Source organism: Emydura macquarii, unplaced genomic scaffold (assembly GCF_026122565.2).
Source record: "Emydura macquarii macquarii isolate MOO-44397 ecotype Brisbane River unplaced genomic scaffold, CSIRO-AGI_Emac_v2 contig_2473, whole genome shotgun sequence".
Classification (NCBI taxonomy): Eukaryota; Metazoa; Chordata; order Testudines; family Chelidae; genus Emydura; species Emydura macquarii.
The window spans coordinates 46,655,504-46,683,420 of NW_027132610.1; positions in this window are offsets into that span (position 1 = coordinate 46,655,504).

A 27,917-nucleotide genomic window follows, 5' to 3' on the forward strand; every position below is an offset into this window, starting at 1 on the left:
TCTACATGATTCTCACTACAGGGGACACATTTAAAATGTTGATTGCACTTCTAGGGTAATAACCAGTTTCAGCAATATTCCTCACATTTGGAGAATGCTGCTAGAACCGATAAAACTCTGGAACAGAAATTAGCATTTTAAGTGAGACCATGTAAGTGTCCTGATTATCAGAGACTCTGAGTGGAGGAGTGATTGCTGAACATCTCTGAAAATCAGGTGCTATTACGGCAAGGAAGTAAAACCTGTGCCTACCTTTTAGACAATGTTCAGCTTTGCTATATAGCAAAGACGTACAAATTTTATTCCACTTTCACAAGAGAAACCAACCAATTTCTGAACAGCAGCAATTGGAACAAATGTAAGTCTTTTATTTGAACTTCATAGGCTTATTAATTCCTTTGTTTGGACCAAGAACAAATATTAATAACTTTTTGTGTGTGTTTGTAATGTGGTATCTTCAGTATTCCTTATATTTACACTATAGAAAGTTATTCTGTGTATTCGGTAACTGAATGTTATTGTTAAGGGCAGGACTGCACAAAGAAAACATTTAATCAAACTTTACAGAGATTGTTCATTGGTTCAACATGACATATAATCCCCCTCATTATGTTGCTTTCTCTCGCTAAGTTGCCTGGATAACTTAACATTTATAGTGAACTTAGCAGAATCAATTTCAACAAGCCAGAACCAGTTCTGCTTGCCATTTGTCTTGCATACCAATTGTATGCAAGCAATTACAGGAGTATTATGCAAGTTTGGTTTTTTTACCATGGTAGCAGTATACTATCCCTGTACACTTGGAGCTAGAAGAGAAACACCAACCTCATTTCATTACACATCCATCACTGAATAGAATTCTAGTGATTAACTTGTGGCCCCCAGAAGCTGCACTTGAACTGGAAACCTAAAAACAAGAATCTTTCCTATTAACAATTTCCTGATCTGTCTACTCTTCCACTTCTCAGTAAAGTGATTCAATCTATTTTACAATAGCAAGACTGTAGTGAACCTTGTCCCAGTTCATTAAAATGAAGGGTGTATCCCTTTCACTGGAGCCATCTGGAATTATAGTCTTGTGCTCTCGTGAGAGAAAGTACTGCTCTGATCCTAGCTGCAAGTGCTAGCTAATTCAGAGGAAGTGGGGTTAGCAGTGCTGGTGGCTACGAAGGGAATCCACTGAAAATGATGGCACAGAGGTAGTGCTCCTCAGCAGCTCCCAGAAACACTGTGCTTTCTATTACTTAACCACCATCCAATTCTTATCTACTGGAAAAGCGTATAATCATATATATACATATCATATATCAATATATCCTTCCGGATACCTATCCAATTTCCCCACCAAGATTTGTATTGAATTCCCCTTCCAGATACCCAGATTGTTGTATGACATGATTTGCAGATGGAAGTTTGGAGGGAATTGTGATTTTTTTTTAGGTAAATGAAACACAGTCAACATAGAGTGCTTCTCTTCTTGTCATATTGCAGCAACCTTTTCAAGCAAGCAAACTGGTCATATGAGTTTTCAGTAGCTGAGGGACTCAGATAATTTTGCCAAGTAAATATTTGCTAAGTGCATATGAATACCATCAGCATTGTTAATTCAACTGGAAAACAGTGGCAGTGCATTCCAAAGCATCTCTTTATTCAGAGTTGATTAACCTGGCCTTTGTAATTTCTGATCACGTGTTATAGTATATTCTTAACGTTAAAGGTGAAAGGGGAGGATGTAATATAAACAGAGTGTGTCTTCAATTGTAACTTTAAAATAAAAGTTTTGGTGTTGCTACCAGCTCCACATATAATACTGAATTAATTCTGAAGAAGGAAAGCTTGGCTATTTTTCTAAAAGATGTGTTGGTTTCAAAATGTTTTAGGGTTAAGTTGTTGTTGTTTTGAATGATTTAGAGTTCAAAGAGGACCTCTAAACTTCAGAAAAAGCTCTACAAAGTAATTCAATTATTGTAACAGTATTCGGTATTCAACTCCCTAAAGCTTCTTCAAGTTAGTTACACAGTTAGCTGTCCTGTACTGTATATGTTGACCCTCCCTAATTGATACGATGTATGGAAAGATGGATAGAAAGCTGGCTAGATCATCAGGGTCAATGGGTAGTGATCAATGGCTTGATGTCTAGTTGGCAGCCGGTAACAAGTGGAGTGCCACAGGGGTTGGTGCTAGGGCCAGTTTTGTTTAACATCTTCATTAATGATCTGGAGAATAACACAGATGAATGGACCATAAGGTGGCTAGAAAAATGGCTAGATTGTCAGCCTCAACAGATAGTGATCAATGGCTCGATGTCTAGTTGGCAGCCAGCATCAAGTGGAGTGGCCCAGGTGTCAGTCCTGGGGCTGGTTTTCTTCAGCACATTCATTAATGATCAGGAATGAATTGCACCCTCAGCAAGTTTGCAGATGACACTAAGCTGGGAGGAATGGCAGATATGCTGGAAGGTACGGATAGGATACAGAGTGACTTAGACAAATTAGAGGATAGGGCCAAAAGAAATCTGATGAGGTTCAACACGATAAGTGCAGAGTCCTGCATTTAGGAAGGAAGAATACCATCCACTTCTACAGACTGGGGACTGATTGGCTAGGCGGCAGGTCTGCAGAAAAGGACCTGAGGGTGACAGTGGACAAGAAGCTGGATAAATTATAACTCTTACTTCAGCATAAATGGCATATCTCTGAGTTTATGGACAAAAGAATCCCCAGTTCAAATTCAGATGAGGGACAAAATGTCTTAAAATTTTATAAAGAAGCTCTGTATATTGCAATACTAGGACTGGGCATTTTCATAAACTCTAGTGTGCAGTCCTTTGAGAGACTGATTGACATAACTGGATCCAGAATCTTTTCTAGCATTACTCATATTTCCATAAAAGATGGTTATGTTTTCTTACCTCCTTTTCAGGTATATTTAGATGAAAAGCCCTATACAGATGCTTGGGGTCTTGACAGTGTGGTAGTGTTGACTAGGATTATATGCTGGTTTTTTTGGAGTACTGTTTCAGCATAGCACTTCAAGGGGACTTGCATGGAGGAGTTAAACTGGAGTAATGAAGTGTCTTTTGGGGTGTGGGAAAAGAAAGCAGTTAATTATAGTATTTACTGCAAAGCAATAATTAATCTAGGTTTGCTTATCATAAATATAGCTAAAAATTAAAGGAAGACTCCCACTTTAGACCTGTGTTAGAGATGCAGAGATATGCTTTCCCAAGCCAGTGTTCTGTCTATTAGGCAATAAAAGAGAACCTGCTACTTCAGAGCGATAGCATTCTGCTCATGAACTTAATTTCCTGATCTCTTGCATCATCGCCTCAAATTCCCTATGACTCATAAGGGTGAACATCTAGGGTTGGGCACCAAGATTTACGAATGACATTGGTGTGGAAACAGCAGAGTCATCTATTTTCCCCGCAAGTCACGCACTGGATTCTGTGTGTGCATGGCTCTCTTCTGTGCTATTCAAGATTAGAAATAGTTCAGAAAATGTCTCATCTGATTCGATATAAGAAACTGCTGGGAGTGGCTGAATCTAATACATCACGGTTACAATATAAAAGAAAGAGGATATACATTCTAGTTGTGTCTAACGTAGGCATTTTTGATGGGTGGGGATAAAATAGGAGAAATGTTTTCCAGTATCATCAATGTCGTCTTCCAAACCATAACACAACAAGCAACAGGGCTAATTCTTGTTTCAGCAAGACTGCAGGAGGAGTAATGTCCTCCTCAGTGAAAGTATGGGTAGCAGAATGGAGCCCAAAGTAATTATTTATTAGCTTATACCTTATTTAGTGCAGTGTTAGTAATAAAGTTTATGTTTGAATTTGGGTGAAAAATAGTCATGGAAGAAGAAGACACTCCTGAATGAAAGGTTTGCTTTTTGCAGTTTGTCAGAGTGTGCCATTCATCACAATAATAGGACATTTCCCATCGCTCAGGGAAGCAGAAACTTTTTGTTACAGCTGACCTGAATTTCACTACAGATACGTTAGTGGAAAGAGGAGGGACATGTTAAAGTCACATTGATCTGTCAATTGGACAAAAAATGCATAAGGTGCTTCAAATATTGACTTACAAATAACATGATGCCAAGCAATCTATTTCATAAAATATTTGTGTACTGCCAACCTGAAAAATCTAAGTGTGCTCATACACTCCAACTCAGGCCTTGACTGCTCACACTTAACTACTGCAGGAAAACATACCTACTGCTTTCCAAAGCTCATGATGATGGTACCTTTTGAGACTTTGCTGTCTTTTTTTTTTCTGTGAGTCACAAACATACGTAAAAAGCACTCTTTTACTGAATTTATTTTACATGTATTTACATGTATGTATTACATAATTTTAATGGCCAGTTTCACGTTTCCTTTTTTTTTTTCTAAACCATCCTCTACTTAGCAGATGTAAATTAAAAGTCTCAATTCTGCAGATCCTTACTCAAGATGACAGAGTTGTTGTCTGTATAAGACTCATAGTGCCATATTAAAAAAAAAAGAACAAAAATGACCATATTATAAATCTTTTACTCACATTAGTGGGCAGTTATTGATGTGAGTGGGGAGTCATTGTCTGGTCAAAGTGACAAAATGATGATAGACAAGAAATTCATACTTCTTTGTGAAAGAAGTGGGGGCGGGCGAAGCTGCAGTTTTTAAGAATCATAAATAGAGGACAGATTCCCAAGGACAAACTGGCACTGATGTGAATACATAGGCTGTGTTTTGGAAGCTGCAAAGAGTCCTTCGGCCCCTTCTGCACCCCACACATGGACAGGGAGTGTTCCTTCTCTGCACCCACCAGGGTACACATTGCTCCAAAGATGGGAAGGAGGCTTGCCTAGGTAATCAGCTGGGCATGCAATCAAGGGTAGCAAGCTGCACACTCCCTTTCATAATTAGGAGCTCAGAGGAGGATTATATCTGCCTGAGGTACAATCCCTCCCTAAACTGCCCAGGGCAGCTCCACACTACCCACAACACAAGGACTTGCTTTAATGGTACAGTTCAGCCCTTAGCATAAGCAGAGAATTTCCTTGCCTCTGCTGATTTGTGTCGCTTCCTTAAATTTATGTAAGTGCTTGTTTTCAGGTGTAAGAAACACATTGTATTGTGGCTGCATGATCCTTTAATTTACAAGCTGAAACTGCATTTGTAATGGATGATTATGCTTAAAAGTTGAACTTTTCTGCAAAAAAGCTGTGTCTGAAATATGGGAAGTATTCTTATCCTGCTAAAATATGCAATTTCAGATTTAGCTCCCATACAGCACATGCATCTGACGCAGTGGTTTGCAGCCCATGAAAGCTTATGCCCGCAGGAATTTGTTAGTCTTTAAGGTGCTACAGAACTCTTGTTGTTTTTGCTGCATACAGACTAACATGGCTAACCCTCTGGAACTATACAGCACAGTGTTTGCTTTTACACACATTGTTTGTCATATTAAAAAAAAAGACATTAGTGTAAGAGTGCACAAAAACATAGACATGAGCTTGCATTATATGTTGGTGGCAAAAACCTACAGGCCAGGAAATTAACTCTTATGTAGCTGTATTAGAGCAACTAAGCACAGAATGCTGTGTGCTCTGATATGCACACCTTGTTACTGGTAATTGCTATTTGTATTAATAGCAATTAAAAGGACCTATGGCCACAATTGAGATCCGGGACCATTGTGGTAGGTGCTGTACACACACAAAATTAAAGACCGTCCTTGTTCCTAAGAACTTATTATTATGTTCCTGGCATATGCACACAGAAATTAGATAAAAAATGAATACACTTGCATGGATGGTTATACTTTAACACTGTTATTTCTTAGAATTCAGAACGATAACACACAGGAACCCACAAATAGAGACAGAGAAGGCTACTCTCTAACACAGCAAGGCACAACTAAAAACCCCTCATTTTCTAAGCTGCCACTTTTCAGAATGAATGCAATAGCACACTTTGCTACAGAGCCCCCTATCCTGCAAGCAGGAGCAGACAACTCCCCTTCTCTTAAAGCGATAGCTTGCAATATCGACACTGTCCTCAATACCTTACAATCTAAATGGGCAAGATAGGATGGGAGAAAGGAAGTCGAATTATCCCCATTTTACAGGTGGGGAACTCAGAGTTGAATGACAGAATGACTTGCTCAAGATGTCAGATTAGTTCTGTGTCAGAGCCTGAGAATGAACCACATTTCCTGAGTCTCAGTCCAATGCCTTAACAGAAAGACAAAATATGTCAGTAATAGGCATAGTAATTTGTTCCACCTTGTATTTAGCTGTGACACTAAGTTTCCAGACCTGAAGAAGAGCTCTGTGTAAGCTCAAAGTTTGTCTCTCCCACCAAGAGAAGTTGGTCCAATAAAAGATAGTATCTCACCCACCTTGTCTCTCTAGTAATAGGAAGGGAATTCAAAGAAAGACAAAATAATGATTAAGGGGAAGAGGAATTGACTCATGAGAAAATAACTTGCTATGAATAGCATGACTTAATTCCAACACCTGAATCTTTACAGAGAACAAGAGCATGAAGAGATGACTTAATACCCCTGAAATTACAATTGGTCATTTTACAGGAGAGCTGGAAGTAATTGGTGGTGGAACAAAGGGAAGTCATATTATCTTCCACTGCACTACGTAGATTGGTATTCAAATTTATTGCAGCTCCTGTCTGCTTGCAACATCTGGTAATGTGTTTATTTTTTTAATTCCGTTATGAACTTGAAAATATAATGAACCAGATTTTGATTTCCATTACACCCACCTAAATGCAAAGCATCTCCACTGATTTCAACACCAATGTAACAGAGATCAGAATCTGACCCTGCAGCTTTTAGTTTGATTGGGATTTTTAAGTGCCATAATATAATATATTCATTAAATTTCAGAAACTGATTATAGAAGACTGATTTGCATTGTTCTATGGATAACAAATCTTAAATTTCATTTGAATGTTATGAATCTTCAATCCTTTCAAAAAATTAATGCTAATTTGTATTGTCTCCAGTGTAAAGAAGAAATTGTGGCACTGCACGTAATTAAAGAAATATTTTAATAGACCCATAACCACTAACACAAGTGTATTGACAGGATCGTGAAATATGTCATTTTTTTCAAAATGAGACAACACTAGTGACTGCAGGATTTATTAGTGTCCAATAACTCAGCATTAGAAAGAACACCAATTCGGAACTCATTCCATTTAAGATGAAAGGAGGACATCCAAAAATTAATCAACTTGGGTATAGCAGCAAGGGCAAAGGAAATGACCTGCCAGTTTGCAGAAATACATCTCGTTAACATTCAACCCTCCCCCCACAACTGTACCACTGAAAAATCTCATATTAGAATGGTGCATTTACAGGAATAATTCCCCTTTGTGAGTGCTGGCCCTCACTTACTATGGTCAGCACCTGTGAAGGTACCTTCAGTTTCAAAATTGAATCTTTCCTTTCAGTAGCAGCTGTTCAGTAGCCATTTTATGCATACAACAGCTTGGTAAGAAAATCTCCTTTTCAGAGGTGGAATCTGTGAGAAAATGCAGCCTACTTGCTATATACTATTTTTCTCCAGGATAGAACAGATCAGATCCAATGTCCACTGAAGTCAATGGTAGTCATTTCATTGACTTGAGTGTGTTCACTGGATTGAATCCTTCCATCAGCCAAAGAAGAAAATCTAAAGGTGCTCTAAAATACCTGGCTGATCACTTATATGTAGCTGTCAGCAAGTGAAAGAGACTCCATATAGCCTGAATATTATCAACACTCCTACCTTACACAACAGCAGGAGCACGGTTCTCTGCTCCATGTCATCTTCAGGTTTCCTCAGTTTAGTCCCTTGACCTTCACATCTGTTCCTGTTTTTTCATTTGTTGCCCCCGTAATCAGTTGAGTCCTGGACTCAGTAGCTCCTCTCCTTAGGCTGAGGGAGCGGGGTTACAGCGGACAAGAAGCTTGATATGAGTCAACAGTGTGCCCTTATTGCCAAGAAGGATAACAGCATATTGTGCTGCATTGATAGGAATATTGCCAGCAGATCGAGGGAAGTGATTATTCCCCTCTATCTGGAGTATTGTGTTCAGTTTTGGGCCCCCCACTACAAAAAGGAGGTGCACAAATTGGAGAGAGTCCAGCGGAGGGCAACAAAAATGATTAGGAGGCTGGAGCATATGACTTATGAGCGGAGGCTGAGGGAACTGAGCTTATTTAGTCTGCAGAAGAGAAGAATGAGGGGGGATTTGATAGTGGCCTTTAACTACCTGAAAAGGGGTCCAGGCAGTGGCGTAACGAAGGGGGGTGGGAGGGGCCATGCCCCCGGGTGCCTACCTAGGAAGGACACTGGGTGGGCCGTCCTCAGAAGAGCTGCCACCCACTAACGTCCCTGGCAGCCGTGCCAACCTGGTCCTCCTCCAGCTCCCATCCTTCGGCCCCTCTGCCTCTGCCCTGGAAACAACGAGGGAGCTGCAGGGACCCCAGCTGCACAGAGACCCGCAGGCCCCTCCCCACCACTGGGCATCCCAGGGACATCTGTCCCTGTCACTCCCCCTTCCCGCTGCCCCCACAGCAGAGGAGTAAGTGGGGGTGAGCGGGAAACAGGCCTGCAGAAACCCCCTCCACATGATGCTGCCATCACTGCCACTGATGGGGGGGAGGGGGAGGGGAGCAAAAACACGAGTATTGGCCTCTGGGTGTCAGAGACCCATGGTATGGCACTGGTTCCAGGGAGGATGGAGCTATGCTGTTCTCATTACTAATAGATGACAGAACTACAAGCAATGTTCTCAAGTTGCAGTGTGGGAAATTTAGGTTGGATATTAGGAAAAACTTTTTAACTAGGAGGGTGGTGAAGCACGGGAATGGGTTACCTAGGGAGGTGGTGCAATCTCCATCATTAGAGGTTTTTAAGGTGCGTCTTGACAAAGCCCTGGCTGGGATGATTTAGCTGAGGTTGGTCCTGCTGTGAGCAGGGGGTTGGATTAGATGACCTCCTGAGGTCCCTTCCAACCTTAATCTTCTATGATTCTATCAGAGGCTTTTAGCCATGGGCAGGCTTGTGCCTGCCCACATCCTGGAAGCCAAATAGTACCACAGAAGAAGCACTCTCCTACAGACCATTTATCAATATAGTCTTATTCAGTGCCCCATCAGGATCAAATGATTTAGTGGGAGAATTCCCTTTTGTCAGCAACCAGCCACAAATTAACAATTCTCCCAGTAATTGGAGGGCTAGGGTCAGAGTGGTCTATTTCTCTACCAGGGGCCTACCCTGGTGTTAATCTAAACATATGCTCTAAAAACTGAAGCAGTCTACACTCCTTGAATGGGCAGACTAATGTGTTCTTAGTGTAGGCAGTTCTGCAACTCTAGAGACAGGGAACACATTTATACTTGTAGCCAAATCCTCATCTTGAGTAAATTAACAAAACCCCATTATCCAATGGAACTACTCTGATGAGGATCTGAATCTACAACTGCTCTACTTCGTGGCTGAGAGAAAGTTTAGGAAGCTTTGCCTTTCCATGGTTATCTGACTCTTCCCCTGCATACACTAGCTAACATGAAGTCAACATCCACTCTGTGTGCAAAGTCCACATGGCCACAGATACTTTCCGTTAGGGATCTGCTGTCATTTAGATTATGGGCTCTATTTTTGTATTTAAAATATCTTGCAAACAAAGCTCTTGGATATACACTTTACATCTATCTCTGAGAGAAAAACATTCCTGACTAAATAACTGCTCTCTACTCATTCTATGCTGCAGCATGCAGTTGATCCTGTCTGAAGATAGAGACACTATTTTGTTAAATCTTTATTTTCAATAGATAACTGTTCCTGTCCCTGAGGGAATCTCTCATTCAGATGATAGGTCTATTTTCTTTCCAATTAGAAAATGTGACATCTCTCTCAAGTCTCAGCTATTATCAGGAATGGCAGTTAGTCCCATTTTAAACCGTTGATTAGGATAACCTTCTCAAGATGATGAAGTGGCAGAATTAAAAGGAAATGCTATAGTTCTCCTCTCCTGCTGTACATTTGTAATTTTCAGTGAATTAATCTTTCTGTTCACAGATATACTTGAGAGAACTCTTCCTGCATGTTTATGGCTTTCTATAAATAACCACTGTAGGATGCTGGCACTTTTTCAGTATTTTGGCTATCCTATCTGTCTTGGATTGCTGCTTGCTGTTAGTATTGACTTTCTTTTAAAAAAAAAATCTGTCCAGGAATAGATTCAATAACTCTTTTCCATGAAGGCTTGGACATTTCCAAAGCTGATCTGAAAAAAAACATCACTTACATTTACACCTGTGTGCTTGCAACCGAACGTTTGGCACTATGCCGGTCTTTTATTGTATCCTAAAATGGGGAGGGTTTATGAAGTGATATGTATATAATTAAACTGACAAATTATTGTGTATTTATTGGGTATTGTCAGTAAATGCTTTAGTGTTTAATACGCTGTCTACATTAGCAAATTGCATTTACAATTCTGACCCACTTGCAAAATAGTGCCTCAGTTAAAGCTATGTGGTATATCCAATACAGAATTTCTGGGTAAATGTTTCAAAAGTATCAGAGTGCCATTTTCGAAAGTGATTTAGGTGCCTATGTCTCATTGAAACTAATGTGATTTAGGACCATAAGTGCCTAAGTCACTTTTGAAACTGGGATTTAGGTTTATATGCCTCAAGTGCTTTTTGAATGTTTATCCTTATGTTGTTGTAGGTTTTTCTTTTTGTTTGTGTTTTGAGTTAGAAGATCTTTTGCAAAACTAAATGTTCACCTCAGAAAGATGTTTCCCCCCACCCTCATGGTAAACATTTCAGTGTAAAGATTCCAGATTTCAGCAAAGGTTTCAGTGTAACCTGTCTCACTGCCTTTTCAAATCTGCTGCATGATGAGAACAGAGGATGCTCATACCACACCAAGGCATAGGCTGAAATGTGTTTGCAGAAACGGTTAAAAGAACTTCAAATAACAGACATAACTCTACATTTCACAACCTGTTTGGATAAAATTCACAGACAGAAAAGGTTTGTTTCTTAAATAAACTTTTTGGTTGCCAATAGTTCACTCAGCCCTTCTAAAAGGTCTTTGACTGAGAGACTGATGTGAACAATGTGGTTGGTTATGGCCTCTGGAGACCTCCCATACATGTTTCTTGAACAGAATGGAAATAGTTAGAATAACTTTAAAAGAACATGAATATATAGACAATATGTTCCAAATCATCTGTATTTTTGGTTTGTAATGACTTTTTGCTTAATGCTTTAAATTACCTTAGACTAAAAATGTAGTTTAAAAAAAGTCAAAATCTAAACATTTTGAAATTGTCAAAACTAAATGTTTCAGTTGACTTAATTGATTTTTTTTTTTTTGTAAGCTTGTTCACAAAAATTTGAGATTTTGACATTTTGTCCTGACTTTGGGGTGGGAAAAATCTTGAAAATTCATATACATTGATAAAACCTTTTCCCAGTCTGCCCTATTCCTTTGACTCTTCGAGTTAAATTCAGTAATGCTCCCATTAATGACAGGAAGCTTTTGCTCAGGAAGATAATTAGGTCTAATTCTGCAGCATCTGTGCTTTGTGTGCAACTATGCATGTACTTGCCTAAACTATGCCTGGTCTTTTGATCCTGTTACAGCTCATTGCAGAGTGATGCTGCTGAGCTGTGTTCCGCCTGTCTGCTTGACTTAAATGCTGGTGTTCAATTTATTAGCATTCTCATCTGCAGATTTAGGGCAATATGTGAAAAATAAACATCCCTTTATTATCTTGTTGGTCAGTTGTCAAATCATGTATGTGTGAACACTCATGAGTCATCTTGCAAAAGGGAATTTAAACAGAAGGAAGGGGCTTGATACTGTAGAAGTTGCAGTTCCAGCAGAATACCAACCTTCAAAATCTGAAGGGTTTGATTCTCTTCTCATATACCATATGCTGGTATAAATGTGTAATAACTCCTTTAAAATCAATGAACTTATCCTACATGCAAAACCAAGGTAATGAAAGCAGGATCAGGCCCAAATTTGCTGTACTAGTTGAGTGAGGCAATGTGAAAAAGTAGCTGACCAGTTTTTGTCTCTCCAATGACCACAGACAATAGGGCCAGTGTGACACTTGCAGGGAGTAACAGTGAAGTTATCTGTGAATCCTGCTTTCTTTAAGCTTCAATATAGTAGGAACCCAGTTAGAAACCTCGGAAATGTCAAGGTCCAAAGCTTTTCAGTCTCCTAAAATTTCACCAAAAATGAATTTGGGTGGGGGAGGGCATGAAATTGCTCAGAACAGAATGCAAAGGTTCTTCTGACTGCTGGTCCCTAAGGGTATTCACTGGGGCCACTACTGACTGGGATACATCTTTGACCACTCTGTCTTTGACTGTACCAATGGTTTCACCAATAGGGTTAGACAACTCTTGCTCCACAGATGAACAGGAAACTGTCCACTGGTTCCCTGATGGTCTGAGACATCAGACCACACAAGGATTCTAGAGCCTCTCAGAGGCTCCTACATCCATGTGATCCATACTATGGAGCTAGGAATCAATGTACTCCCATGAGCCCTGATTTTGTATCACTATGAGCTCACCCACAGGTCCTACTGGAGCTCTAGGGATCCATACTATCCAGTCCCAGACTGAAGACTTGAGTCATAGTTGGTGGCAGAGTTCACGTCAAAGAGCAGTGCCTTATCTGGGTCCATATAGAATAAGAACAGAGTTCTTACAATTTAGAATTTACAGTGTCTGTGTCTATTTTCCTATGCAGAGAATGCTGTCTATATATGTTTTCCCATTACTAGTGCATCAGTGAAAAATATAGAAAAATAATAGTAATTATGCTGTGGATGGGTGGTTATACAGTAAATATTCTATGTACTTGCATGTTAGGTGGAAAAAAATCCAGTTGAAACAGCTGATTCATAGTGTCTCTAAGGTGGGGACCTCTAATAATTAAGTCTATAGACCAGCATTTGACAGATATGATAATAAAGTTGGTGGTATTGTCACTGACCACAAAACCTCAATTAGATAGACTAGGATTCCAAATTCTCTGTAAGGTGAGGAGATATTATCTGTAGTTTGTCTAGAAAACTGAGGTACAGAGATTAAGGTAAAAAAAATCAACTAATTTTGGGTGCCCAACTTGAGACAGCTAAGACCTGATGTTTTCTGAATATTTAGCATTTTTAGACCACTTAATATGTTCAAAGCACAGCTCCAATTGACTTCAGCTGCAGTTATAAGTACTCAGCACTTCTGCAAATCAGGTCTCACACTGGGCACACAGGAAATGAGAAACACCCACTAAGTGACCAACTGTGAACATTTGGATGTCAATAACTTGCTAGCACACAGAAACTCTGTGACAGAGTCACGGATAGATTCCAGATCTCTGGAGTAGCAGTCAAGTGCCTTCATCATGAGATCATCCTTTCCCTTCCTGCAATCTCTTACTTCATTCACTACACATCTTCTATCTTTTGCAACAAATGAGACAGAGGTCTTATAGATAACAATCTCTCATTCACTGCACAATCCTGATTTATCCGCAGAGCACTGTCCTCTGAATGAGGGACGGGTCCTCTAGAAAAAAAAATAGTATGTGATAATTCCATTACAAGCTGTATCATTATACACATACACACAGACAACCTTCATTGTGGTATTTCCCAGTTTCTGAGTACTTAACTTTGTGACATTAATGTTCTTTTTAATGCAGTGATACTCAGACTGAGGCTTGGGAGCTGCAAGTAGCTTTTTAATGTGTCTCCTGTGGTTCTTTGTAGCACATGATATTAAAATACTGTGTGATTTAATAATTAACCAATCATGATGCTTTTACAATGTTGTTAATCAATTGTAGAATACTTGGTCAGTCATTTTCCTGTGAGAATATATATGTGAATATATGTATATATATATATATATGTGAATATAAATATGTGAATATATATATATATATATATATATAAATAGTAAATTAAACAATGAATTCATACTACTGTGGCTCTTCTGGGTAATGTTGATAATTAATTTGGCTCTTGAACCTCTGAGATCTGAGTATCACTGTTTTAAACTTTTTTAAAAATATATTTAATACAATACACATATATTATGTGCAGGTTAGAATGTATTAGAGCTTAAATGTTCAGAATCATATCTGAGCTCTGATCTGGCCATTAAAGATCAGAAAACTTGCAGAAGAACCCACTTTTCAAAATATGAAAGTGAAACTTTTAGTTCACTTAGCAGTTACAATCTGAGCAAAACATACAGATGCTTTCTAGATTCCCACAAAACACTCTAGCAACTGTCAAGCATGTAATAACCACTTAAATCATTTTAAATGATAGCCATAAAATGTTACAGTCAGTGCATAATAGCTCCTTTGTCAGTAATGCCAAGAAAATAGATACCCAAGTAAATCAAAGTACCTTTCTACTCCACAGTCTCTCATTCTGGCTCCTGAACCTTTCTTTCAAAAGAGAACTGAAAAGTGTTATGATCTATTTTGCTGAAGGTAAGTCATTCCACATTCTCAAACAGCAGATATATTATTTTATCAGTAACTGCATCCCCAGCAGTGCTGAAAGGTGCTCTGAACACAGGTTTTTTTTGGGTGGACACAAGATAACAAAAGGACATCTTTGCCAAAGGTGCTTTGGTTTCTTCTGCTAAAAATGTGAAAGGTTCAATTATTGGCCACCTACAGGTGGTATCATAAGATAACATTCTAACACGGTGGACAAAGACTTGTGTCTGATCAGAAGTGCTATCATCAAGCACCAGGTCAGTAGGTGAAATGAAAATATAACTGGCTTAACTGCACAATTAGACTAGATACAAGCTGAGGCATTGTCCCTCATGTTTCTCCTGCTTCCAACCCTGAAATATATAGAGGATGAAAATTTAAAGGACAAGGAGAAGCACTGTTTTCCTATTTCCTTTGACATTGCATATATGTGTATAACTTATGGTGCTTTTCATCCCGAATGATCCTAGTTGCATATACATATGAATTGCCTCATGCTGTAGTGAAATCCAGTCTCTTATGTAAAGTGTACCAGCAATGGAACAATGCATATACAACATACAAAAAAAAGGCCTGATTCAGCAAATTCTAATCTTCCTATAACACTGCTCATTTAAGCAATTATATGTTAGGACTACGTTTGTGAAAAATAATATATTATAGCTGTTCAAATAATTTTTTAAAACATTTTCTCTAAATTTCACTTTTTTCTGTTTATAATTGTGATGAACAGATCACTTTCTTTTCTTGGATATGTGAATTGTTTAAAATTATTAGGTAATTTCTGCAAATAATTCTGTCTTTTCATTGTTCATGCCTTGGTAGGCATACAGAAAATACTTCTTTAACTAAAGATGTGTTTTTAAACTGATTTAGTTAGATGAGTCCAAACCCTTGTCTGGACTCTGTTATATCAGTGCCATTTTATATTGCTCAGCTTACACTAGTAAATGTATTGACACAAACAAAACTGATGTGAACATATAAACCTAGTTCAAGATGAGTGTCCACCCAGAGTTTTGTATTGCTTTAATTTGACTCTGATTTTAAACCAAATTTAGTCAAATCTTTGTTACTTATGTGCATAGGTAAATCCCGAGTCATTGTGAGTATTTTAAATTCGCAGTTATTAAGGTCTTGGAAATACTAGTTTCATTACGAGAAACAATGGGAAATCCCAGTATAAAGTCCCTTAACTGCTGTAGAACCATTATAGCCAACTCTTAAGCCACCTCTCAGCAGTCCCTAGTAGGGATAATTTTTTGCAATGGGAATTGGCATGATGGAGGCATGTTTGGGGCCTTACTATAATTTAGTAATCTTCATATGGCAGATGTTCCCTTAGAGAAGGATATAGCCAGGTGGCATAGATTAGTCTAGCCCAAGTTGACTGTATCCTAAACTCAAACTGGGCTGGTATAGAACTAGTTCCAGGAACAGAGAACTGAAACTGGCTCTTTTGTGACTCTCCTTCTCAAAGTAAGACAAGCAGACAGTAATCATAGCCAAATATTTCAGCGTATGATTGCTAAGGATCATTTCTGACTTGTGCCAGAACAACAGTACACAAACCCCAAACTGAAGAAGAACTGAGTAGAATATAGTTCTGGAAAGTATCTGTCGGCTTTTCTGTCGGATTTTCACAACAGGAGTCATTAAAAGGCATAACCAGTCCTTGGGTGAGAGGCTGAGGCATGGCTCCCAGGAAAGTATTTAGAAAGATAAAGCTTAGCTGACCAAGCCATGTCTCTTATACATAGTCCATGTCATAATTTATTTCTAGCTTGAGGGAATAGATTGTATAAGAGAGGACTGTCTGGTTTCTTCACATTGTGATTAGGGATATGTATTCACACTGCTTTGCAGCATAATATGCTCATCCATTTCAGGAGTAAGTACACGTTTGCTGTTTTCATTGATCCACTGGAAGCTGGTCCAAATCTTTAAAATGATCATTCCATCTATATATATCAATATTCCTTTTGCTCAGCACTTCCTGAACAGAATTCTGTTTGTTTAGAAACTCACCCTCATCCTCTCCCTATCCTGATTCTGAAACTGCCATATACACTTGCATAAACAAACTTTTATTTATAGTTTGAGAATGGGTGGTCATCTCCTTTCCTATTTTTATCCCAACACCATTATCAAGCCTGCTATTTGCCAAGAATTAAAGTAATTTAGATCCTTAGTGTGCACAATCTATATTTTTCTGGGCAAAAATGAAAGTGGATAATCTGAAAAAGGTGGGTAATTTTCTTTTAGGGAAAAAAGTCAAAATTATAGATATTTCAACAGAAGCACAACATCTAATTTATATTTCATGGGACAGTTGAATGGTTTTGACCTAAGATTGACTGGGCATTTGCAAAATAAAGAGAACAGTAGCTAAGGTATATTGTAGTGCAGAATCTGAGGCATGTCATGGGGCCCTTCATGTCTGAAATGGTTTGATGAGAACTCTCATTTCTAACCTATATAAAAAATGTAATCTTAAAAGCTTAACTTTTTTTGTGCAAAAGGAAATAAATAAAAATTCCCTGAAAAATAATTCATGGCAGATCTGGGGAAGAAATTATATGCTCAGCCAGCAATTCCTTCTGACTGCTAGAAAGGGCAGCTGGATGGCTACATCCAACACAAATTTTACTAATCCCCTGTAATTAAATACAATGTCATTCATTGTTTGTTTAAACTCACAATTCAGTTCAATTCTACCACTTAAAGTCCATTCCACTTATTCACCACTATTTAAAATAGTGTGTCCTTAAATTCTTCTTAGGTGGAGAAATTCTTCTTCTAAGATGGAATACAGCTATGTCCCCTATTTCTTGCCTGTACATCAGTGTCAAATAGATCACCAAGTTAAATTTTATAATAACCTTTATCTAGATTAAATACTTCAGTATTTTCTCTTCTTAACCTACCTTTATTATTTAAATAGTGATGTGTTATCCTTTTACAAAGAGCTATTTTATTTCATTTGTAGCCTGATCCACAGCTCACTGAAGTTAATAGAAGGGTTTCCATTGACTTCAGTAGGCTTTGGATAAGGGCCTCATTGTTGTGTCAAATGCTGGAAACCCTTTTTTGAAAAAAGTTAGTTAAACCGAGAAAGTGCAGAGAAAAGCATCTAAGAGGAGAAATATAATTCAGTTTTTTTTCCATACAGGTTCTTATACTATGCTCATTACCGTTTATCAGAGTACTCCCCTGAATGAGGAATTTATATACAAGGATTCAAATACAATCTCAATTCAATCAATCATTGTATATAAGCCTCTCCATTTAACTTATCAGGTGAAATCCTTGCTCCACTGAAGTCAATGAGAATTTTGCCAATGACTTTAGTGGGTTTTTGTCCTATCATCTCAGGTGCTCTATTGTATACTATCTCCAATTCACCTGTATCTGTGTTTAACAAGGGTGTGACCAATATGTGATAATGGACTGCTCCAAATATGATAAATCAGTCCTTTTTAAAAGGATAGTAACATATCCATACTTCATCATGTAAAACGTCTGTCAAAATTCTTTTGAAAATCCTAATATATTAAATTTATTGGCCCCCTCTATCTAGACTAAATTATCAGAAACATTTATATTTCACAAAACCATGTTGCCTCTCTATTTATTTATATTTTAAACAAATTTATTCTTAAACTATCCATAAATATCCTCTTCATCTTTTTCTTAAGAAATTAGATTTACTGGTGTGTTATTGTCCACCTGTTTCCTAGAACTATGAGAGATTAATTTGACTCTTTTAATACGTTTGCCCTCATTTCATATTTCTGCAAGTATTAAAATACTTTTCTAGAAATTCAGTCATTGTTAATTGATCTCATCTCACTAATAAATGTAATCAACTACAATTCACAATTTTACCTTCTGTTATTTTCTCAAAAATACTTGCTTACTAGTTCACTGACATCTTTTCATTCTTCCTTTTTTAGAGACTCATCCAAGCGTCACTGACTAAAAATCATTACTCTGGAACCTTTAAAGAATCTTTTATTGTTTATGTTAATAACCTTAACTTCTTTCTACACATTGTTTCCTATCCATTCTTTTAACATCCTTTTTACTTTCCCTGTATTTCTTCTGATAAAATAATATTACAGTCCTTAGATCCCTGAGATGTCAAATTGCTAGGATACTTTTACTATGATTTTGGTTGGATTAGTCACAATTTTGAGATGTATATTGCATCTACCAGTTTTGAATTCACGGCCAACAATATACTGGAACTTTATTTACATTGGTGTTATCTACCAATTCATAACACAAAGTACCTTAAATATGTTAGTAAAGGTTTTCAGTGACTGATTTTTATTGCATACTGCTGAACACTTAACCAAAATATTATATGGATGTGATTAATTGCTAGATTGTTATGAATACTTTTGCTGTAGCTTTTAAATATTGAAAAGGCTTTATTTTATAGTGAAGACAAGTCAGCGCTGTTTTTTTCTGAACTGTGTGGTTAAACAGATTTTTTTCGGTGTTGAAAAGGTATAAAATGGAAAATTTCTGGTACAGTTTATGACAAATGTGAATGTGGCCTTGGCATTAACCTACAAGACAAAGAAATCAAAGCACAGGTTAATTATAGCAAATTAATGTTTTCTAAGGACTAAAAGGATGGTTTCAGAGTGAGTTTGTTAACTTAATGCAAACATCCCAAATTAATATCAATGAAATTAAAAAGAGCTCCCAGGGCTCTGGCTCTTCATGATGTGTGGGTTAAATTACATTTCTATTCACCTAATGCTCACTTTTTGTTTCACATTAAAACCTTCAGTTAAAAAAGGTTGAAGTTATTTTAGAGAAGCAGATGAATATGATTTGACTGTATTCATTGTAAAGAAGTTTTGTGACAAAATTGCAATGTGACTTTCATCTCTCTATATGTCACTGATGACTGTACTCAAAAATCACATATATGTACACATATAACATACTCAAGTTCTAGACCTTGCTGGATAGTAAGGAGGAATGGTCTAAAATGGTTCTTTAACAGCAGAAATTACAGATTGTCAATCTGAAGAAATGGATCTGGATTAGGACTGGGATAGAATTCTTGATTCGTGGAAGAATCCAGACTAGGTGTCAAGTTTGGATTCAGTGACACTAATATTGCTGTGCTGAGGATTTTTTGGCAGAAGATGTCCAAAATCACTTCTATTCATGAGATTTTCTTCCATTTTATTCTGAAATCACAAAAGAACCATGGTTCTCCTGAGATTTTTATCTACTCAGATTGGAAAATTCCAAATTTGAACATGACTCAGAGCTAAAGCTGAGTTAGGCTTTGTTCTGGAGGATTCAGTTCTGCCCTCCAACCCCACAAATTGTAGAAAAAATTGCAGAAAAAATTGTATTAGAAGTTCCACTTTGGGGCCAAAATTTATAGGAACACCCTTTTTCCTCACTTACTCTCTTAAGCAAAATATCTCTGTGTAGATAGACACACAAATATTTGTGGTACACCCACTTATCATTGCCTTAAACTTCCAGGACAGGCTGGTCAGGATTTGCTAGGGCAGAACAAAGACATATTTTATAAACATTATTATTTACTACTATGCTTATTTTGTTTGAGTCATATGAGCCACACCATGTCCAGCACATTATAGTTAGATCATCGCCTTTGTTTGATAGTAGGGATTGAAAGCAGTATGAATACATCATGAAATATACCCAGAAAAACATAAAAAATAGATACTATATTTTCTGGAGGGTTATATCCATACTCCATTATATATCAGGCACTTCTTTTTAAACCCTGTTGTTCACAAGTACTATTATAGTATAGGCTCTTTGATGCACTTTTCTAGAAAAGTAAAGACATTTTCAGGCACTTTCCATCTGTATATCAAGCCTTTGCAGTGCATGCTTAGCTACTGTGTATAATATGAAGGTAATTCTGTTTCAAGGATTTAATGTAGCACAGATTTTAAAACAGGCAACGTTTATAGGAGAAGAGATGCAAAACAAATAATTTCTGTATACAGTAATGTGTGCAAATATGATAATACTATTACTCTTTTAAATAGTGCATATTTAATAAATGAAATTGCTTAAATTCCTTTTAAAGCTATGTGAAATGTTTGTTATGAAACCCAAAATCAGGCAAAAATTGCTTTGTCTGGTTTTGAGATTAGTTAAGTGAAAGTTTGCCAAAGTTAGTGAATGTGGATCAGTATACAGGTTGGGGTTAAATTTAAAGGTTGTGAACCAAATCCAAAAATAATTTGCCTGTTTCAACTGATTTTAATGTTGGTGTTCTTTCTTTCTTTCTTTCTTTCTTTCTTTCTTTCTTTCTTTTAATTAGTATTAATCTAAAATTAAGTATAAAATCAAAGTTGAGCAAATTCATGAAGTGAAACAAACAAACAAACAAAAAAAAATCAGTCCCACTAATGCTAGCTAAGTGAAACTGTGGGATATTCTGTGATGCCTTACAAAATATCACTAATGCCAACAAATCTCACTTTACAAATAGAGAGTTAGCCAACCTACATTGCAAATCCTCTGGAATTTCTCCTATGTTCTCAATAATATAAACTAGTGTGTGCATCCCTTTCTGACTTAAGGGTGTCAATGGCTTTGCACATTTCTATAAATATTTCACTGCATATTTGAAATTTGCTGTTCTTTAGAGAACTCAGAGCAGTTAGAATTTATTTCACTCAGGCTATTCTATACCTCAGTGCAACACCTATTAATATTATCTTCTATATCACAAAAATGCTGTAGGGCTGTTCAGCTTTTGCAATGCTGCAGGAGTTCCATCTGTCTAGTGGACTTCTCTGTTTACACTCTTGGATAACTGAGGGAATCTAGTTTATTCTCTTTAACAAAGACTATATATCATTTGCTATATAAACGTTCGGCCGAACTGAAGTATAAATAAAGCTTCTCTTTAAAGATCTCTCACTACATGCCTCTCTAACTATTATTCCCTTATGTTACTTACTGCTTTGTTGGTTTAATTCAAACATGTCTTATACCCAGATGGCTTGTTAGCCTGGTATTAAGTACTTTGAGAGCAGACTAGACTTAAAATTTGCATACCAAGGTGTTGCTTGAAATGACTCACTGAATGCTTTTTACCACTTATGTTCCAGCCTTTGGAATTGTGAAACACAGTTCTTCAAACGTAGAGCCTCTATGCCAAATCTGGGGTTTCATGCATATGACTAAGATCAGAATTCAACACTCTAACTTTATATAGGTCTTTATAATTCTTTGATATTTTCTGAATGAAATAGACTTATGGTTCTTGACTTGATGTGTTCTCCTAACTCAAGCAAAACTTCCATTGTACCTGGACCTTTAAGACTGTGTCCAGTGTATTTAGATGTCACTGATCTTAACTACGTGATACTTGGTTATACTTTATTTCCATGTATATTTCCAGCAATAACATAACTTAGTAGCATGATACTGGAGCTAGTCATTCTAGTCATTCACTTACATAAATTTTCTCATTAACCATTCTCTTGTTTAAAAGGTGTTGTAAACTGTACTTATAATGTAAGAATACATTATGACAGATGAGCAGATCGTGATTTCAATTAGCATCACTACACTATCTACTACAGAAGCTCATTCCGAATAAGACACAGTTTCCCTTTGGAGTATTAGGAGTTGACAGTTGTACCCTAAGTCATTGGAAAGGTAATTATCCCCAAATTTTCAATAACTATGCACAGAATCTGAATAGCAAGAATTTTCAAATTAATAGAATGAATTTATGCTGATATTCAGCTATTGAAATCTGACTCCAGAACTATCCATTGATCTGAGAAATGCTTTAGGAGGAGAGCGAGAGGAGATACTAGTGTTCGTCTCACCTTCTCAAGGAGTGAAGATTTCTGGGTCAGATTTAGGAAGACAAGCAAGAATTTTATTTCACTGAGCAGAGGGAAGAAAATCTCCTACCTTTCTTGGCATCTAAAATGAGGAGGAGTTTTGGCCAAACACAAAGACTTGTTTACTAAACAGGTGGGGCCCAGTAATGCCTTCTGTTGGACTTTGTCTATATCCCTATTTACACTAAAGGCCTCAGATTTAACCAATGACCTCTGATATTTGTCCTCTGCTCTAAAATGTACAGGTATAAATTCCACTTAGATTACTAGGAGTTGAATTTTGTGGCATATGTGATTAAGAAGGTCATATCTATTCATGAATTGATGTCTTGGATATTAATTTATAGCACCTAAAGTTGAGCTAGGCATAACACAGTAAAATACATCCCTTGATGTGAATATTCTTATCATTTAAATTTTGGCAAATAGGAGTGATGAACCTAGGAAAAGGATAAGGATCAAGGCAATTCAATTATGCAGTTACTTAGCACAGGCACATATAGACATCATAAAGCATTTGCTAAAAAGCGATTAGATTTCAGACCTAGAATGTAAATGACGCATATTGTGTGATTATAGGAAAAGGGAATGTAATGTATAAGAGGAAGCATGAAAAAACACATGGGGCTGCTGATGGGAGAAATGCATAGTGGGTCATCAAAGCTGGAATTACTGACAGAGTAGAAGAGGTGGGAAGCAATGTGAGGAAAGAAAGTGTTACATAAATGGGGTGGGGCAGAGTTATTTGTTTTGCATTAAATGCCTAGAGGCTTCAGCCAGACCAGGTCCCCATTCTGCTAGTCATTGTACAAACAAATAGTTAACAGTCTTTGCTTCAATATGCCACCCTAGCCTCAACTGGTGGGGAAACTTGTTGGGGCCAGAGGTGAGATGGGAAGTCCCAGCAGCAAGAGAGAGGCACATACTTAGGGTCACCAGGTGACTCTTCCCCTCCAGGAGTCTCTGGAACCCATTGGCCAGCTGGGAGGAGTAGGGGTGCTGATTGTCCAGCATTTTCCAGCTCCCAGGATTTAACCTGGAGTGGGGGCCATGTGGAGGCTCTTTCATCTCCATCCCAGAAGCCTTACACAATCTACCCCAAACCAAGAAGAGAACCTGGCCTAACAGATGCTGTGGGTTTTTGGGATTAGGAAGACAATTTTTTCTCCTAGGGACCAACTGGCTATGGAGCAGGGATTTTTCCACCTTCCTTGCAGCATCTTCAAGCCACAGTGGGTTATGTACTTAGAACCTAACTGAGGTACTCGGGCTGAAGTTTTAATTCATTGCAACTTGTAGCCTGTTTCCAATGTGGTTGAAAGGATAAAATGAACAGTTACCAGAGGTAAAAGATCTGTGATTTGGTAATGGGCATTGGGCTAATGGGATAGGGTGAGACCTTGTGGCCTTCCTGGGTCGAGGTCAGACCTTGTTCTTCTCATGGGCCAAGTTCCTAACACTTCTGCACCCTCTGTCCTCCTTATGAGAGGAAGGGGTGCTAGGACTCAGAGAGAGATGGATACTGGGATTTGATTCAAGAGAGCCTACATTGAGTTACAGGTTACATGGTAAGGAGCCCTGTAATCCCCACACTGGACCCAATTAAATGCCTGGTATAAGAGAATATGGGTGTGCAGCACCCCTCCCCTGGGCTAAAGTTTAATAGAAGTGGCATCCTGCTGCTTAATTCCATTCATGATCCGGTCCTCATTTTGCCGTTGCGTCTGTATCAAAGAGCTTACATTTCAGATGATGTATTACAGTTAGTCCATAATAATAGTATTTTTTAATCATAGAATCATAGAATATTAGAGTTGGAAGGGACCTCAGGAGGTCATCTAGTCCAACCCCCTGCTCAAAGCAGGACTAACCTCAGCTATATCATCCCAACCAGGGCTTTGTCAAGCCTCAGCTTAAAAACCTCTAAGGATGGAGATTTCACCACCTCCCTAGGTAACCTATTCCAGTGCTTTACTACCCTCCTAGTAAAAAACTTTTTCCTAATGTCCAACCTAGACCTCCCGCCCTGCAACTTGAGACCGTTGCTCCTTGTTCTGTCATCTCCCACCACCGAGAACAGCCTAGCCCCATCCTCCCTGGAACCCCCTTTCAGGTAGTTAAAGGCCGCTATCAAATCCCCCTTCACTCTTCTCTTTTGCAGACTAAACAAGCCCAGTTCCCTCAGCCTCTCCTCATAAGTCCTGTGTTCCAGCCCCCTAATCATTTTTGTTGCCCTCCGCTGCACTCTCTCTAACTTGTAGTGGGGGGCCCAAAACTGGACACAATATTCTAAATGCGGCCTCACCAATGCCGAATAGAGGGGAATAATCACTTCCCGTGACCTGCTGCCAATGCCCCTCCTAATGCAGCCCAATATGCCATTAGCCTTCTTGACAACCAGGGCCCACTGCTGACTCATATCCAGCTTTTTATCCACCATTACCCCAAGGTCCCTTTCTGCAGAGCTGCTGCCCAGTTCGTCGGTCCCCAGTCTATAGCTGTGCATGGGATTCTTCCTTCCTAAGTGGAGGACTCTGCACTTATCTTTGTTGAACCTCATTAGATTTCTTTTGGCCCAATCCTCCAGTTTGTTTAGGTTGCCTCTACCAGAGGCCTGAATAAATACTTGTTGCTGGTGTAATAGAAATACATAAATAATTAATATTATTTTCACTTTTCTTCCAGGCTTCCTTTCCCATTTCATCTTCCAAGTTGGCTACCACCTCTCACTCTTTGTGTCATTGTCAATTGTCAGCATAATGCACCAGTAGTCCCTGGATGCAAGCCTTAAAAGGGTAAATATAATGAACTAAAAGGTTCAATATGGGATAGCTTTTGAATTTTTGGCAAACATCTTTCTGCAGCTTTTATATACTCCAGCGGCTGTTGCACATGAACATGTAAGAATGGAATTTGGCCCTAGTTGCTCTTTCATATCATCCACATTTGGCAGACAATTGTCATATGTCTCCTCAGTCTTGACATATCATATCATATCCATCAGCATTATATTTTCCAAAATATATTTCAAAGGATGACAAAAAAAGACAACTTCAAATTTCAACATTTATCTCCTGTATGTTTTTGGCCCCTCAAATAACATTTTTCACCTAGACATAAATCAGAGTAATATAGTAATAGATCAATAAAGAAGCCAACTGGCATTAGGAATTGTATCTTTCTTTACTCTTAAAGCAGGCTAGGCCTTAGATTTCCACAACAAGGAGTTGTAGAGGGATTATGATTCCAGACAGAATTATCTACAGCTTTCCCTTAGGCCTACAGTTCTTCAATGGCTTCAAATAGTATTTTATTCCATTTGGAAAAGAGTATCAGTGATATGGAGGCAAACAAAAGAATGATATAGAAAAAAAGACAATATAGTAAAATGTGTAATTAAGAAGGAAACAAAAAGGACACAAAATACCACAAATTTACGTCTACTTTTTGTCCTCTCATCCTAAATCTTTCAGATCAAGGGATAAGACAAAACTATTGTTTGAATCTTTTGTCCAAGAGGGTGAGGGCCAGGGATATGTATTATGTTGACCCAACACCAGAATGTGTGTTATATTTATTTTTAGTTAATGTTGATTAATTCATTTTGTATTGCTTTTCTGATTTTACATGAGTGTGAACACAACTATGCCAGGCCCATCTTTAAAAACTAACAATCATAATTCAATTATAATAATGATTTAGAAAACAATAATTAAAATGTATTTAGACTTTGATCAGTGTGGTATGAATTAGGGATTTGCAATTAGAAGACAGAGAAACTGAAAGTGAACATTATCCTTTATTACCATAGAGGATGCTCAAAAGCAACCAGAAATATCTAATCAATCAGAACACTAAATTAGCATAACAATGTAATGTCTATTTTCCTCTAAGTGCTACAATAGCAAAAGTCCTTTCAACTGCTAGTCTTGAGGTGGAATCCTTTAATATAAAAATAAATAAGTTTATGTGAGATTCTTGTAATTTAAAATGACAATATGCAATATGGGATAGCTTTGGAATCTCTGGCAAACAACTTTCTGTAGCCTCCAGGAGTGTCTTAACACCTACAGAGGGATTTGGTAAGTGCTCAGCATTGGCCTAACTGTGCTGCCACTGAAGAAAATAAAAAAGCTCCCACTGACTTCAGTGGAGCAGTTAGGCCATAGACGAGAGCTTTAAAATCCTTCCCATAATGTGGCAACTTGATCATGAATGTTTTCCTTCATATGTGCTTGTGATGGAGATCAAACTGAGTGACTAAGACATACATGAGAAATACTTTAGTCCATTCTTCTCTAGCAGTATGAACAAAAGCATGTAGAACAATCAGTAATTATGACAGAGGATAATATATTCTGTCTTTCACTCTATGCTGTTCTGGGTCTGTTTCATTTCTCCCTCCTTCCCAATTTAGATCCTAACTCTATAGGCATAATCCACATCAAAAAAAGCTTTGTATTCAGTGCTATGTGAGCAACTAGTTCCAGTCTACTCCTTTCTGGTGTGGAATGTAAATAAGGCAATTGAAACAGGTAAGTCAAACTGGATTTATTTTTCAGCACACTTACTGTCAGATTGTACAGGGTTGGAGAGGGAGAAAATTTGGAAGATGATGTGAGGTGTCACATTGCTCTCCTTTAGCATGGGGTAGCTTGTGGAAAATAGATTACAGCACATGTCTACAATGAAATTTTCCTGGTTTTAAATATTCTCATTTGCTGCATGAAAAGGCTATGAGGTAGGGCTGATAAGTTCCCTGTTATTCTTGTTATTAATGAATGAGACAGATTAGTAGGGGTTATAACATTAGAAATAGTAGATGTGCTCTCTGCATTTGCATATTTTAAAGGGTAGCAGACAATATAACATTTTGAAAACTCTTAATTAATAGTAGTGATGGAAAAATAACATCATGGGAAATAGATATCACAATTACAGCCAAATTGACATGTCATTTTAAAACAATAAGAACATAATTGTTTATGGCAGACAAGAAAAATGCTTTCATTACAGTAATGAATAAATTCTTTAGATAATCCAAACCAGTTTCAATGGGTATTAATCATTGCATTTTTAGAGTTTTTGTCAGAGCTTTTCTGATTATTTACAACTAAGCTAATTTGTTATGTAGATTTATTTATCTTGATTAATGATTGCTGCAGTTGGTGGTGGTGATCTTGCTAGAAATGAAGAGTGGATTTCCTTACATTTAGTCATGATTTCTTTTGACATTCAAAAAAGGAACAGATTTCCAAGTGTTAAGGGCTCACAATTAAAGGCATATTGTTGAAAGAGCTCAGCTCCCATTTAAAAACCCAAATAATCGCTGGGTTCCTTCCAGTTCTCAGCATCCAGAGCTCCCATTATGACACTGAGTTATTAGCAGATTAAAATAAAATGAAATAGTTCTTAGCACCCATCCCGCTGAGCACTTCTAAAAATTCTTCCCCATGAGTCTGAATCCACAACACTTGTGTA